Source organism: Ursus americanus, chromosome 35, assembly GCF_024610735.1.
Source record: "Ursus americanus isolate L20-20 chromosome 35, mUrsAme1.1.p, whole genome shotgun sequence".
Classification (NCBI taxonomy): domain Eukaryota; kingdom Metazoa; phylum Chordata; class Mammalia; order Carnivora; family Ursidae; genus Ursus; species Ursus americanus.
In genome coordinates, this window is record NC_142161.1 from 11,409,814 (window position 1) to 11,424,393 (window position 14,580).

The 14,580-nt window shown below is 40.0% G+C and overlaps 1 long non-coding RNA gene and 1 pseudogene across 5 annotated transcripts in view; one reads left to right on the top strand and one right to left on the bottom strand.

Annotated features, from left to right (window-relative positions):
* The window catches only part of LOC148107108 (uncharacterized), a 75,941-nt gene that overhangs the window by 32,465 nt on the left and 28,896 nt on the right, over positions 1-14,580 (top strand). For all 5 annotated transcript variants that reach the window (XR_015723107.1, XR_015723104.1, XR_015723108.1 and 2 more), the window contains one exon: positions 14,430-14,550. This is a non-coding gene — a long non-coding RNA (uncharacterized LOC148107108). The remainder of the gene's footprint in view (positions 1-14,429; positions 14,551-14,580) is intronic.
* Positions 6,528-13,449, bottom strand: LOC123795658 (small ribosomal subunit protein eS10 pseudogene; annotated as a pseudogene).

The following is a 14,580-nucleotide window of genomic DNA, read 5'->3' on the forward strand; positions in this document are numbered from 1 at the left end:
CTCAGTCAGTGGAGTGTGTGACTCTTGATTTCAGGGTTGTGAGTTTAAGCCCCATACTGCGTGTGGTGGTTACTTAAAAATAAAATCTCTTGGGGCACCTGGGTGCCTCAGTTGTTAAGGTACCTTTGCCTTCAGCTTGGGTCATGATCCCAGGGTCCTGGGATCAAGCCCTAGTCAGGCTCCGTGCTTGGTGGGGAGCCTGCTTCTCCCTCTCCATCTCCCCCCTGCTTGTGTTTCCTCTCTCGCTGTCTCTCTCTGTCAAATAAATAAATAAGATCTTTAAAAAAATAAAAAATAAAATCTCTTATAGAAAAGAAAAAAGAAAGAAAACAATGGACTTCTTAATCAGGGGAAGGGGAGAAAGGGCACTCATGGGTAAACAAATGATCTTTTGGAAAGAGAAGTGGGCCCACAGGCATTGGCGCCTGTCTGCTTAGGTGCGGTGTGGGTCCCTCAGTGGTAAGAGTCAATCTTCCCTGGTTACTCCAGAGGAGGGAGTTAGGACAACTGAGTTCTTTTGGGAGGCTCTACTTTTAGGCAGATAAGGGATTTCAGGAATTCAAATGCTTTCTGTTCAAAAGAACGGTTATGCCACAGTGGCATATTCCGGACCCCTTCAGTGCCGGTGTGTTGATTAGCGTCAGAACACCAACAGTTTCACACACCATTGTTTTTGTATTATTGGTGCAAATGCCAACATGGTACGAAGGACACATAACATTTTACTGTAATTATGAAAACAGTTTTGATTTCTCCAACCCCCTTAAAAGGTTTTGGGGGCCCCTTGGGATTGTGGACCCTACTCTGAGAACCACTAAGTGAGGGTATCTTAGAGAATCATAGGGGGAAACCAGGGCCTGAAAAACAGAGTCCTCCAGGTAAGTGGTTAGGAGGAGGGAAGGGGGAGGGCTAAAATCCTACAGAAGTGCAGAAAAGCATCATCCTTTTTTGGCACCAGCATGGGGAGGCACTAAGACTCCAGGAAGGAATAGCTATATCTGCTGCACCTTCACCTTAGCAGACAAACCATAGGATACCTTGGCAAAAGATTCCTTTGCTTCCAGAATGGTGTAGGCACTTCAGAGTGCTAAGGATGAAAGTAATAGACATTGTGATCACCTGTGTGGACTGATGGCTACTGATCAAAAGGAAACACATTAAAAGAGAAAAAAAAAAAAAGGAAACACATACACAAAGCATACCCTAAGGCCTGAGCACTTCACAAGATTCTTGGTATAACCCCATGGATAGGCAATGGAAAGCTCCCAGAATGATCACCATGGCAGAATGGGGGCCAGATCAGATATCAAGTACAATTATAAATATTTTTAAAATATTACTTTTTTTTTTTTTTTTTAAAGTAGGCTCTGCACCCAGCGTGAAGCCCGACACAGGGCTTAAACTCACGACCCTGGGATCAAGACCTGAGTTGAGATCAAGAGTCAGATGCTTAACCAATTGAGCCACCCAAGTACCCCTTAAGATACTACTTTTTATAACTGAGTTTGTAGGTCTAAGCTTACCAACTCTATGTGCACCATCTTGTTTAATACTTGACAACCTTATGAGGTAGATATTATCCCATTTTATAGATGGAGAATGGAGAATATATATATTCCTATTTTATAGATGGAGGAACTGAGAGGATAGAAGATTTACTTTATGCACAGCTAGTAAATGGCAGAACCAGGATTAGAGCTATCCTTGAAACTTCGTGCTTTTAGTCAGCAAACTCTCTCTGTTGATTTAGTATAGATAATTTCCCTATTTTCTCTCTCTTCATTCATCTATTACCATCTCTGATCATGGGATCAGAAAGAGAGAAGATAATACGTTTGGTTGATTTGCATAATTGCCCAGTTGTTTGCCCTATTTGCAGTTGTTTGTGGGCTATTAGAACCCTGGCAAGAAAGAAATGACCTACTAGATCTTGGATTACTTAGTCTAAAACGATCTCTAGAAGGGATGGTATATGAAGATGGTAAGTGCTGATACATTTGTTGTGAGTCTGCCCAGGAAGCCCACACAACTACAGATGGTGTAAGGCTGGCTTCCCTACTCTCTGAGCCTCATACCTGTAAGGAAGGCTGATGAATGGGATATGGAGGCTTGGAAAGCTCTAAGGAAGGGTTGTTTAGATCCTGCGAACATAGTGTCAAGGAAGCAGCCCCATCAAATGAAGTGAATGTGCCGCCTGTCTGGCATTCCTTAATTTTTTAATTTTATTATTTTTTTTAAAGAATCTTATTTATTTTTATTTTGAAAGAGAGAGAGAGAGACAGCGAGCACACGCATGCACACAGGGGGCCTGTGCAGGGGCACAGGGAGACTGAGAGAAAGAATCTTAAGCAGTCTCCATGCCCCGTGCAGAGCCCAAAGTGGGGCTCGATCTCAGGACCCTGAGATCATGACCTGAGCTGAAATCAAGAGTCAGATGCTCAACGCATTGGGCCACTCAGGCGCCCCTGGTATTCCTTTAATAACAGAAACACAGTACCTCTAACCGGCATACTCAAAATGTCCCAAGGCACTCCTGAGCATGAATACTGTGGTGATTTTAAAACATGTCTACAAAGCAAATTTTCTGACGCTCTTCCCATTAAGAACTGGTTTTAATCCCTCTTCTCTGCAACATAGGCTGGCCTTAGTGATTGACCTCTGTGGAATTGAGTGTGGCAGAGTGATGGCTAAGTTAACAAAGTCAATTCAGCTTCTTGAACTGTCTGATTAGTTTTTGTCCGTTTTTTGTTACCTTTATTTTTCAGAATATTATTTATACCAAGGGTGGTAAGAAAGTTGTTCCTTGGGAAAGAAAAAAAAAGCCCTACATTCCCTAATCTAAAATCTAACAGATTTGGGGGATACTGTGGGCCTCTACAGCTAGTCAGGAGGCTTGAGAGAGAAAACTTTTAAGGGAACCTCCTCCCTCCGACTCCAATGTGTATACAGACTCAGCACCTCAAGTACACTCAGAAATACAGGATATCCTGACTTAAATAATAAAGGCAGCAATGTGAGACCTCCAGATGAGGATTCCAACTGGTCTTCCTGTTAACTGAATTAATAACACTGTTCAAAAACAAAATCCAGGCTGGGATTCTCGCTGCCCTCAAACAATAGATCCAAAAAAAGTTGGGCTGAGGGGTGGACAGTGGTCCAGTACCTTCTTTGAGCTTAGAGCAAAGGGGCTTGGCCCATCCCCATGGCTCAGTGGGTTCCATGGGTAGATGTGTGATTTTGGCATCTCCTATAGCGGGGCTTTGCCCGGTAGCTTCCAGGATCTGGCGTGGGGCAAGAGCTAGCTGCTTCTGGTGACCTCTCCTCCTTCATCCCAGCTGTCCTGTTGTGAACTAGTAGCTGTGTGCTCCCTGGCACTTGGATGCCAGTCACTACTCTCTACAGACACCAGCCTGGCTGCTGCTGGGCCCTGGCTTGTGTTCATTGGCAGCTGCGGGACAGAGCATGAGCCTCTGCCCCTGATGGTAACATTTAAATCAACAGCGTTCCCAGGGACCAGTGAGCACATTTAAATAATAAAAATAATTGTTATCATTCTCTAAATAGCCAATGATAAAAACACACTGGGGGGCGCCTGGGTAGCGCAGTCCTTAAGTGTCTGCCTTTGGCTCAGGGCGTGATCCCGGGCGTTTGGGGATCGAGTCCCACATCGGGCTCCTCCGCTGGGAGCCTGCTTCTTCCTCTCCCACTCCCTGCTGTGTTCTCTCTCTTCCTGGCTATCTCTGTGTCAAATAAATAAATAAAATCTTAAAAAAACACACACACACACACTGGGACAGAAAAAAAAAATGATGCCTTAGCAACGAGAAGGTATATTTAAAAGGGCTCAACAAAAAGGAAAAACTTCTCCAGTAATCCCCAGTCCCCATGTCTAAATTCTTTCAGTGTCTCAGTGGCTAGCTGGCAGCAGATAGAGAAATTAGAAGATGCCAGAGTCATCTTCGGGCCTAACTGTCCTCCTTTCTCTAAGAAACGGAGATCCAGAAGGATCTTCTCACTTGGTTACCCATACCCTGAAAACATCTAAATATCTACACTATGGAGTGTGTGTACTGGGGTGTGTGTATTGTGATTTACAAAGCACCGTGGAAACATCCTCATTTCCAGTCATAAGGATTACACTGATTTTACTCAAATACAGAAGCTCAGGGCTTAATGCACTAATGTTTCTTTTTGGGGGTTCAGTAGCCTGAATGACTAACAGGGACTCAAAAGCTGCCATCAAAAGGCAGAATTTTATTAAACATAGATCCAACTCTGAGATTCTTGATTTTCAACATTAGGAAGTCCGATTATATTTTCAAAAAATTTCTTTTGTTCATCAGTATTTTATTTTATTATTTTATTTTATTTTATTTTATTTTATTTATTTTATTTTATTTTATTTTATTTTATTTTATTTTATTTTATTTTAAAGGTTTTATTTATTTATGTGACAGAGAGACAGCCAGTGAGAGAGGGAACACAGTAGGGGAGAGGGAGAGGAAGAAGCAGGCTCCCAGCAGAGGAGCCCAATGTGGGACTCGATCCCAGAACGCCGGGATCACGCCCTGAGCCGAAGGCAGACACTTAACGACTGCGTTACCCAGGCGCCCCCATCAGTATTTTAAATGATAAACTTCGTACTCATGTAAGAAAATTCAACAATAAAGAAAGATACAAAGTGGTTTCCTGATACAAGGGTTTTCAGCCCTTAATCACCATTAATAGTTTCTTGTATATTATTCTACAAAATTCTAATGCTTACATAAAAGGACATAGACATGCTGCAACAAACATAAAAACTGTGTACAAATAAATGTATTTATATTATGTATGTATAAGCTATAAAATCATAAGTAGGAGCATAATATGCAGTCTATTCTGTAATTTTTTTTTTTACAATTAAGTGTGTGTTGGGCATTTTCACACATTAGTACAATTGATCTGCTACATTATAAAAAATAGTTTCATATTATTGCAATATTTGTATTACTCTGCTTTAACCAGAACCTTAGCAATGGACATTTATGTTGCTTATAATTTTTTGTTTTTGTTTTTTTAAATAGGTATCACTTAATTGGCCTCTAACACGTTGCATCAATTGATAGTCCTACCAATGGCATATGTGTGTACCTGTTTTGAACCCCTGTTGTCACTGAGGATTATCAAAAGTTTTCTAAATAGATCTGAGAATTTAAGTCAGTCCTTTTGATAGAAATGTATATATGGGGGGAATTCATGAAGTCAGCACATTTACCTAAGTAAACAAACTATAGACTCCAGGTCAGTGTAAGAGTAAAGTATAAAGGAGTCACTGATTTGTGATTCTCTGCTTTGTTTTCTTAAGATTTGGGACTTGGAAAGCCTTTTCTCATTACAATTCTCCAAGTGTTGAACAGGTTTATAGGCTAGACAGTGATGTTGCTCCATAGACTATGCTAGGCCTCTGTTTCCAGCTTCCAGGATACTTTAGTTAACATTCCAAAAGTATAAGGCTGTGCTGGTAGTTTGAAACTCTAATCAATGTTTAACCATGTTTTTGTATTTTGAAAATACATTCAGACACCCAATTCGGGAGTCCAGAAACACAGTTCCTCTCTACTGTAGTGATATGGGGCATGCTCACTAGTGATACAGGGCATACCCACCATTATCTTCCCCAGAAATTTGGATCTTGGCAAGAGGCCACTCCACCTTACATACCACCCTTGAATGAATGAAAGACAAGCTGACAAGCACAACTACTAAATGGAAGAAATGGAAAGAGCACTGGGCGGGATGGGCAGTGGAGGGCAGAGGGGATGATGGCAGATAAAAGTCCCGCTTGGCTATGGAGGAAAGGCAGCGGGTTTCAGTTTCCTTGTGGGAGGCAAAGATGGCGTGGAGCACCAGGAACAGGCTCAAAATAGAGATCCTGGCAGGGCATATCAGACTTCTGAGATTGATTATAAAAACTTCCAGCTTACGAAGTCTCCAATGTCTTTTTTCAGCCAGCAACTGGAATGCCAAAGGCAGGGCATTTTTCCAGTAACTTGATATACTTCCTATCAGCTAGCAGTTCCTTCAGACTTCTTGAGTAAGGAAGCAAAGAGTTCTCTCCTACATTGAGGGAAAGAAACCTGTTTCTTGGGAATAGCTCTGTCGTATTTCACCAGAAATACCAAGATAGCCTCACTGGTTATATTTCACAGGGTTCTGATGATGTCCCATATTCTCAGAAGGAAAAGACAAGTAAACACAAATCTGCCTCAGCATTCTAGATGCCTGGGTGCACAAAGCATAATGTGTCTACTCTCATCTCCATACACACCACAGTATCTGTTTTTGGCACTGAGAAATAGCATTCAACGAACCCAGAAATACTTTGGTTTTATACAACAGTTACTGTTTTGTGTGTGTTGTGTTTGTTTGTTTTAATAAATCCTTACTTTAAAATGTCTATTATGGGGCGCCTGGGTGGCTCAGTCGGTTAAGCATCTGCCTTCGGCTCAGGTCATGATCCCAGGATCCTGGAATGGAGCCCCACATCAGGCTCCCTGTTCAGTGGGGAGTCTGCCTCTCCCTCTGCCTGCAGCTCCCCCTGCTTGTGCTCTCTGTCAAATAAAATCTTTTTTTTTTTTTTTTAAAGATTTTATTTATTTATTTGACAGAGATAGAGACAGCCAGAGAGAGAGGGAACACAAGCAGGGGGAGTGGGAGAGGAAGAAGCAGGCTCATAGCGGAGGAGCCTGATGTGGGGCTCGATCCCACAACGCCGGGATCACGCCCTGAGCCGAAGGCAGACGCCTAACCGCTGTGCCACCCAGGCGCCCCTGTCAAATAAAATCTTAAAAATAAATAAATAAAATGTCTAACAACTGGTTTTCAAAATTTAAAATCACAACTTTTTGTTGGTTTTTTAAAAAATAAATTAAAGCCAAGTATTAAAGAAATTCAGATGATTGTCAAGTTTTTGCCCTCCAAAAAATGCTAGGCATAGCTAATTTTTTCTATTGAGTTCTTCAAGGCAAACTTGGCATCTATTTTTATGCAAATTGTTCCAGAAAATAAAAAAGTTCAGGAATGGTCAGCTCATTTTTGAAGGCTAAGATCTTTTAAAAATGTGTTCATTCATTTATTTACTTTTTTAAAATTGAGAATTAATTGGAATATAACATTATGTTAGTTTCAGGTGTACAACGTAATGATCGATATTCATGAATATTGTGAAGTGATCACCACAGTAAGTCTACTTAACATCTGTCACCTTACATAGTTACAATCTGTTTTTCTGGTGATGAGGACTTTTTTTTTTTTTTTTTAAAGATTCTATCTATTTATTTGACAGAGAGAGAGAGTACAAGCAGGGGGAGTGGCAGGCAGAGGAAGAGGCAGGCTCCTCACAGAGCAGAGAGCCTGACGTGGGGCTTGATCCCAGGATCCTGGGAACATGACCTAAGCCGAAGGCAGACACCCAACCAACTGAGCCACCCACATGGCCCCAAGGTGAGGAGGACTCTTAAGAAGGCTAAAATAGTGGGGCAGCTGGCTGGCTCAGTCAGTAGGGCATGCAAATCTTGATCTCAGGGTTGTGAGTTCAACTCCTATGTTGGGCACAGAGCCTACTTAAAATAATAATAAACAAACAAACAACCAGGCTAAAATCTTGATTAAAAACTAGATAAGGACAATACATGAAAATTGCTGCCCTAAATACTTATGAATATAAATACACACACACACACACACACACACACAAAATCCTAAATGAATTATTAGCTAAAGAAATAACAAAGTATTTAAAAAAAAGTCATACATCAAAATCAAATAGTTTATCCTAGAATATCCAAACTGGTTCAAAAATCTACCAACGTAATCTACTGCATTAAGGAAAAAAGAGAAAAATCATTATTTCAATTGATTGATTAAAAAAAATGGATAAACCTTAGGTGCCTATTTATGGTTTTTTTAAAAGAAAGAACTCTTAGCATACACAAAGTAGAAGGAAGCTTACTTATTTTGATAAAGATTTTATACCAACTTTGTATACATCTCTTAATGATTGGAAACAAATCCTTCTAATTTAACAAAGTGCTTGTAGGGGAAGAAAAATAATTTTCCCTCTGCCCTTCTAAGTTCTTAGCTGAGACCCCTTAATAAAAACACAGATTAATACCACAAGAGAAGAACAAACAGAAGTTATTAACATGTATACCACATGTGTACATGGGAGATACCCAGAGAAAAATGAATAATTCCCTGATGTGTCTTAGAATTCAAGATTAAATACCACTTTAATAGGGAAAGAGGAGGGGGGAATGTAGGCCTCTTAGGGGAGAATAAATTATTTGTAGGAAAGATAAATGGGCACTTAGAATAGATTATATATGATATGATAATTTGTGACACAGTCTTTCTGGGTATGGTTTTGACTTCTAGTCTCCTTTCCTTTCATAAAAGTCAATCTTTCTTGGTTGATAAAACTGACACAGAGGGGATTTATGTCAACTGAGTTCCTTTTGGAGGCTCTGTCTTAGGCAGATAAGGGGAGTTCCCTGCATTTGTTGTTTTTCAAGAGCCTTACAGCTCAAAATAACTAATACACCGAAGTGGCATATTTGGGGTTGGCATGTCCTGAACTCCTACAGTCATATTTTGGAGTGCCATTATTCTGCTACCCTTCATGCTATGAGGAAGAAAAAGGTTATATTAATTTATTTTAGCAGCTTCCACACCTAATACAATTTGAAGATGATTTATAAAGTGCTAAAAACATGAAAAAGGAAAAAAATGTTATAGACTTTTTTTTTTTTTTTTTGGTTATCCAATTTGCAACTTTTCTTCCTATGTAGGAGAAATCCTTTCTCGTATACCACGTAGGTGAGATGCAATGCTCTGCTTTCCACAGTGGAAGCTTAGGTGGAGACATCCTCCGTCTTCTTGGACTGTAGCATTTCAGCAGCCAGAGTAAGGTATATGATCTTGGCTTGGCAAAGAAATGCTCCTGCTGAGACTCGACTCATGACAGAGGGCCCCTGATGTTCCCATTGCACCAGCTGTGGTAGAGTTCAATGGGGGCAGTGCCCTGCAGCATCCTACTTTTTTTTTTTTTTTTTAAGTAATCTCACACTCAATGTGGGGCTCAAACTTACAACCCTGAGATCAAGAGTTCCACGCTTTACTGACTGAGCCAGCCAGGTTCTCTACAGCTTTCTACTTCTTAGTCTTCCAGAGACGCCTTGATTCCTGCATGTTTTCTAAGTTTGGTGTTCTGTTCCCATTGACTTGTTGAACCCATGAGAGCTTTCAATAAATTCTCATTTTTCTTTTCATTTAAAAAAAACCTTAAGATACACTTTGCTTTCTACCACCTAGAAGCAATATTATATTCTATTTCTTTCCAGATTTTTGCTTTGCATTTTTTATATAATTAAGATCAAGCTCTACACATTTTTGTATTTGTTTATCTAGCTCAACATGCACAAATACATTTTAAATACTATGTGAATAAATTTTAAAGTTTATTATTCTATAGCATTTATACCATAATTTCCTTAACCGTTATCCTATTGGATATTTGAGTTTGTTCCAAAATGTTCAGGTTATTATTATTATTTTTTAAGATTTTATTTATTTATTTACTTATTTATTTGTCAGAGAGAGAGAGAGAGAACACAAGCTGGGGGAGCGGCAGGCAGGGGGAGAAGCAGGCTTCCTGCTGAGCAAGAAGCCTGATGCGGGACTTGATCCCAGGACCCTGGGATCATGACCTGAGCCGAAGGCAGATGCTTAACTGACTGAACCACCCAGGCGTCCTTCAGGTTATTATAAATAACTCTTCAAATGTATGTTTTTCTCAGTTGTTTTTAATATGTCCTTATGATAAATTCCCAAAAGCAGAATTATTATACCTAACAGTAGGAGTTCTAATATTAAGTTTGTGTCCAATAAATACAAAAATGCATGACAAATACAGAGAATGGAGAAAAGGCACTGGCCATTATAATCATCAAAAAATTTATTGAATGCCAATTAGATATATGGCCTCATTGGTCACTAAGCCATGACTCCTGTCCTTACAAGCAAATCAAACGTTTCTCTCCATCTAACTTGCAAATGAGATCTACCAATAAATAATCTACAAAAATGAGGAGAGTGCATGTGTAAATAGGACACTGCACTAGAATGTGCTATGATAGAAGACACAGAATATTAGCTCTAGAAGGAAATATAATAACTTTATGGTATAAATAAATGAAAGTAAAAAAATAGAATTTATGTTTTTCAAGCTGTATAATTATAAAGGTTTGAACAAATAAACAAATGAACCTAAGTACTTTAGATCAAGATAAACTTTCAAAAAAATTTTTTTTTGGCTATAGATTTATTCAACATAAACAATCCCCTTCAACCTATGCTGGATGTCCAAGTTCACAACCATATTGCCTCTAAAGGGGAATTTAGTTGCTGAACCAGCAATCTGACCCAGCAATTTGTCTATAGCTGTCTCTGTAGCTTCTCGCAGTTGAGTAGTGCAGGCCACTTGCCCTCCAGACCTTTCAGCAGACCTCTCAGTCTCAGGATGACTGGGACGCCAGGTGGCAGGCATGATCCCAGGGGGTAGATGGTGGTAATCATGGAAATCCTGGCTACTTTTGTTGGTAATCTATCAGTAGAAATGACTCCAGTCAAACTGTTCCTTCAGTAGCCTCCTGACTCAAGAGAGTACATGACCCTCATGACATGAAGGTTGGGCATGTTCGTGTGTGACAGCTTGGGGTGCTTTGGCATGTTCATATCCTTCTTGGCCACCATCACTCCCTCCTTAAAAAGGAGTTTACAAATCAAAACAGTATGGTACTGACACAAAAACAGCCACATAGATCAATGGAACAGAACAGAGAGCCCAGAAATAAACACACACTTACATAGTCAAGTAATCTAATGATAAAGGAGGCAAGACTATGCACTGGGGAAAAGAGTTTTTTCAACAACTGGTGCTGGGAAAAGTGGACAGCTGCATGCCAAAGAATGAAACTGGACAATTTTCTTAGACCATATACAAAAATCAACTCAAAATGGATTAAAGCACCAAATGTGAGACCTAAAACCATAAAAACCTTAGAAGAAAACACAGGAAGTAATTTCTTTGACAGCAACCATGGAACATTTTTGTAGGTAGGTCTCCTGAGGCAAAGGTAACAAAAGCAAAATTATTGAACTATTGGAACTATAGCAAAATAAAAAGCTTCTGCACAGTAAAGGAAATGATCAACAAAACAAAAAGTCAACCTACTGAATGGGAGAAGATATTTGCAAATGACATATTCAGTACAGGGTTAATATTCAATATATGTGAAATTTATACAAATCAGCACCAAAAAACAAATAATCCAATTAAAAATGGGCAGGGGCGCCTGGATGGCTCAGTCAGTAAAGCATCCAACTCTTTTTTTTTTTTTTAAAGATTTTATTTATTTATTCGACAGAGATAGAGACAGCCAGCGAGAGAGGGAACACAAGCAGGAGTGGGAGAGGAAGAAGCAGGCTCACAGCGGAAGAGCCTGATGTGGGGCTCGATCCCATAACGCCAGGATCATGCCCTGAGCCGAAGGCAGACGCTTAACCACTGTGCCACCCAAGCGCCCCCCCCCCCTTTTTTTTTTTTTAGTAAAGCATCCAACTCTTGATTTCAGCTTAGGTCATGAGCTCAGGGTCATGAGACAGAGCTTCGAGTGTCAGGCTCTGCGCTCAGTGTGGGAGTTTGTTTGAGATTCTCTCTCTCCCTCTCCCTCTGCCCCTCCCCTTGCTCACTGGCGCTCTCTCTCTCTAAAATTAAAAAAATGGGCAGAGGATATGAATAGACATTTTTCCAAAGAAGACATACAGCTGACCAGAGACAACATGAAAAGATGCTCAACATCACTTATCATGAGGGAAACGCAAATCAGAACCACAATGAGATAGCACCTCACACCTGTCAGAATGGCTAAAATAAAAAAGACAAGAAATAAGTGTTGGTGAGATATGGAAAAAAAGGAACACCTATGTTCTGTTGATGGGAATGTAATTTGATGAAGCCACTGTGGAAAACAGTATGGAGGTTCTTCAAAAAATTCAAAATATAAGTACCATATGATACAGTAATTCTACTATTGGGTATTTACCCAAAGAAAACAAAAACACTAATTCAAAAAGATATATGCACCCCTATGCTTATTGCAGGATTATTTATAATAACGAAGATACTGAAGCAACCCAAGTATCCATTGATAGATGAATGAATAAAGAAGTGGTATACACACACACACACACACACACACACACACACAGAGGAGTCTTAGTCATAAAAAAGAACGAGATCTTGCCATTTACAGCAATATGGATGAAGTTAGACAGTATAAAACTAAGCGAAGTACGTCAGTCAGAGAAGTACCATATGATTTCCCTCATATGTGGGATTTAAGAAACAAAACAAAGAAAAAGACAAAAAGGGGCGCCTGGGTGGCGCAGTCGTTAAGCGTCTGCCTTCGGCTCAGGGCGTGATCCCAGCATTCTCAGATCGAGCCCCACATCAGGCTCCTCCGCTAGGAGTCTGCTTCTTCCTCTCCCACTCCCCCTGCTTGTGTTCTCTCTCTCGCTATATGTCTCTGTCAAATAAATAAATAAAATCTTAAAAAAAAAAAAAAGACAAAAAAACCCAGACTCTTAAATATAGAGAACAAATATTGTCATTTGTGGTGGTTGCCAGAGGAGAGGTGGGTGGGTGGATGGGTGAAATAGGTGAGGTGATTAAGAGTTTTCTTAAAGTTTTTTTAAGATTAAAAAAACATTTTTTTTAAGTTTACTTATTTAAATAATCCCTACACCCAGTGTGGGGCTGGAACTCATGACTCTGAGATCAAGCGCCACAGGCTCTTCCAACTGAGACAGCCAAGTGCCCCTTTATAATTTTTTTTTTTTAAGTAGGCTTCACGCCCTTTGTGAACTCGAGACAACCCTGAGATCAAGACTTGAGCTGAGATCAAGAGTCAGATGCTTAACTGACTGGGCCACCCAGGTGCCCCAAGATTTTATTTTTAATAATTTCTACACCCAACGTGGGGCTTTGAATTTATAACCCTAAGTCCAAGAGTCACATGCTCCACTGACTGAGCCAGCCAGGCACCCAAGAGTACATTTCACTTGATGAGCATTGAGAAATATATAGAATTGTTGAATCATTAATTGTATACCTGAAACTAGTATCACACTGTATGTTAACTATACTTCAATTTAAAATGCAAAAAAAATTTTTAAAAGACACAGAGAAAACAAGTGTCACAAGAAGGACGTTTGTTCTCTAGGTCCTTATCTTTTACAATATCTGCAAGCCTTTTGAAACAAAGGAGTTTTGGTGATTGGTTAAAAAAGAAATAAGAGTAAAAGGAGTTTATAAATGGCAATCAAGTTCTTTGTGGGCATCAACATCACCAGGGGCTGGGGCTGGAAAGCCAAGATAGACCACTAAACTACCTTCTTTATAATAAAAATTCAGACAGTCTGCATCTTAGGACCAGAAGGAACTGCTGGAGGAGGACCCAGTCTTTTCTCATTCTCCATATAGGGCTATTTTCAGGGAATACTTAAAGAGCTGTTACTTGAGAAAGAAAAATCCTTTCTTAGTCATAGTACTAAAGAAGAACAACAATGTCTTTTAAAAGTTTTACTTATTTTTATGCTTGTCCCTAGAAATGGAAAGGGCACAATGATCTGTAGAATTCTCTAAACAATTATTTCTGCTTAAGTGCTAAACTTCACCTTTATATGGACCTATTGCTGCAACTTCCAAAGGCAACCAGAGATGTTTTGGTCTGCCAGAGCAAATAGGATTTTACAGCAAGAGTTTTAGACCAAACAGCCTAAATCACTGATCTGAAAAAAAGACACAAAACTCCCAACTTTTCCTGGAAAATTTGGGAATACATTGAAGAATGTGTCCGCATTTGGGAGGCAAAATGGAGATCCACTCCACTGCATTTTACATTCTTTGGTACCACAGCCTGGTGCTCTAAGGTTTTTGGTTGCATCATGAATGCCATCTGCTGTGGCCTAGAATATTTGGGCCCAGAACACTCAGTGCAAATGCCATTTTCCTGGTCAGGATAGACCGCCCCCCCCCCCCACCTCCCCACCGCCATCCTTTCACGTCCACATTAGGCTAGTTCTGCCCAGAATGCAAGGTGATACTACATTCTGGGCAGGAGAACTTAATGTGACCACAAATCCAGCCTTTTCTCTTCCTTACAGAATGCTGTCTTAGTTTTGCATTAGATTTGTAGGGAGATCAAAGCAGTGAATGCAAATTAACCTCAGGATGAAGGACTTCAGAAAACAAGTCCTGCTTTCAGAGAAGGAAGGTGGCAAACAGAACCTTTACAAGTATCTTTTTTTTTTTTCATTTTTTAAAGTAAGCTTTACACAGGAGGTGGAGTTTGAACTCAGGACCCTGAGATCAAGAGTGGTGTGATCTACCGACTGAGCTGGCCAGGCGCCCCGGCAAACAGAACCCCTGATGACCAAATTTCAGAGGTCAGTTGAAAATACGTAACTTTACTATTA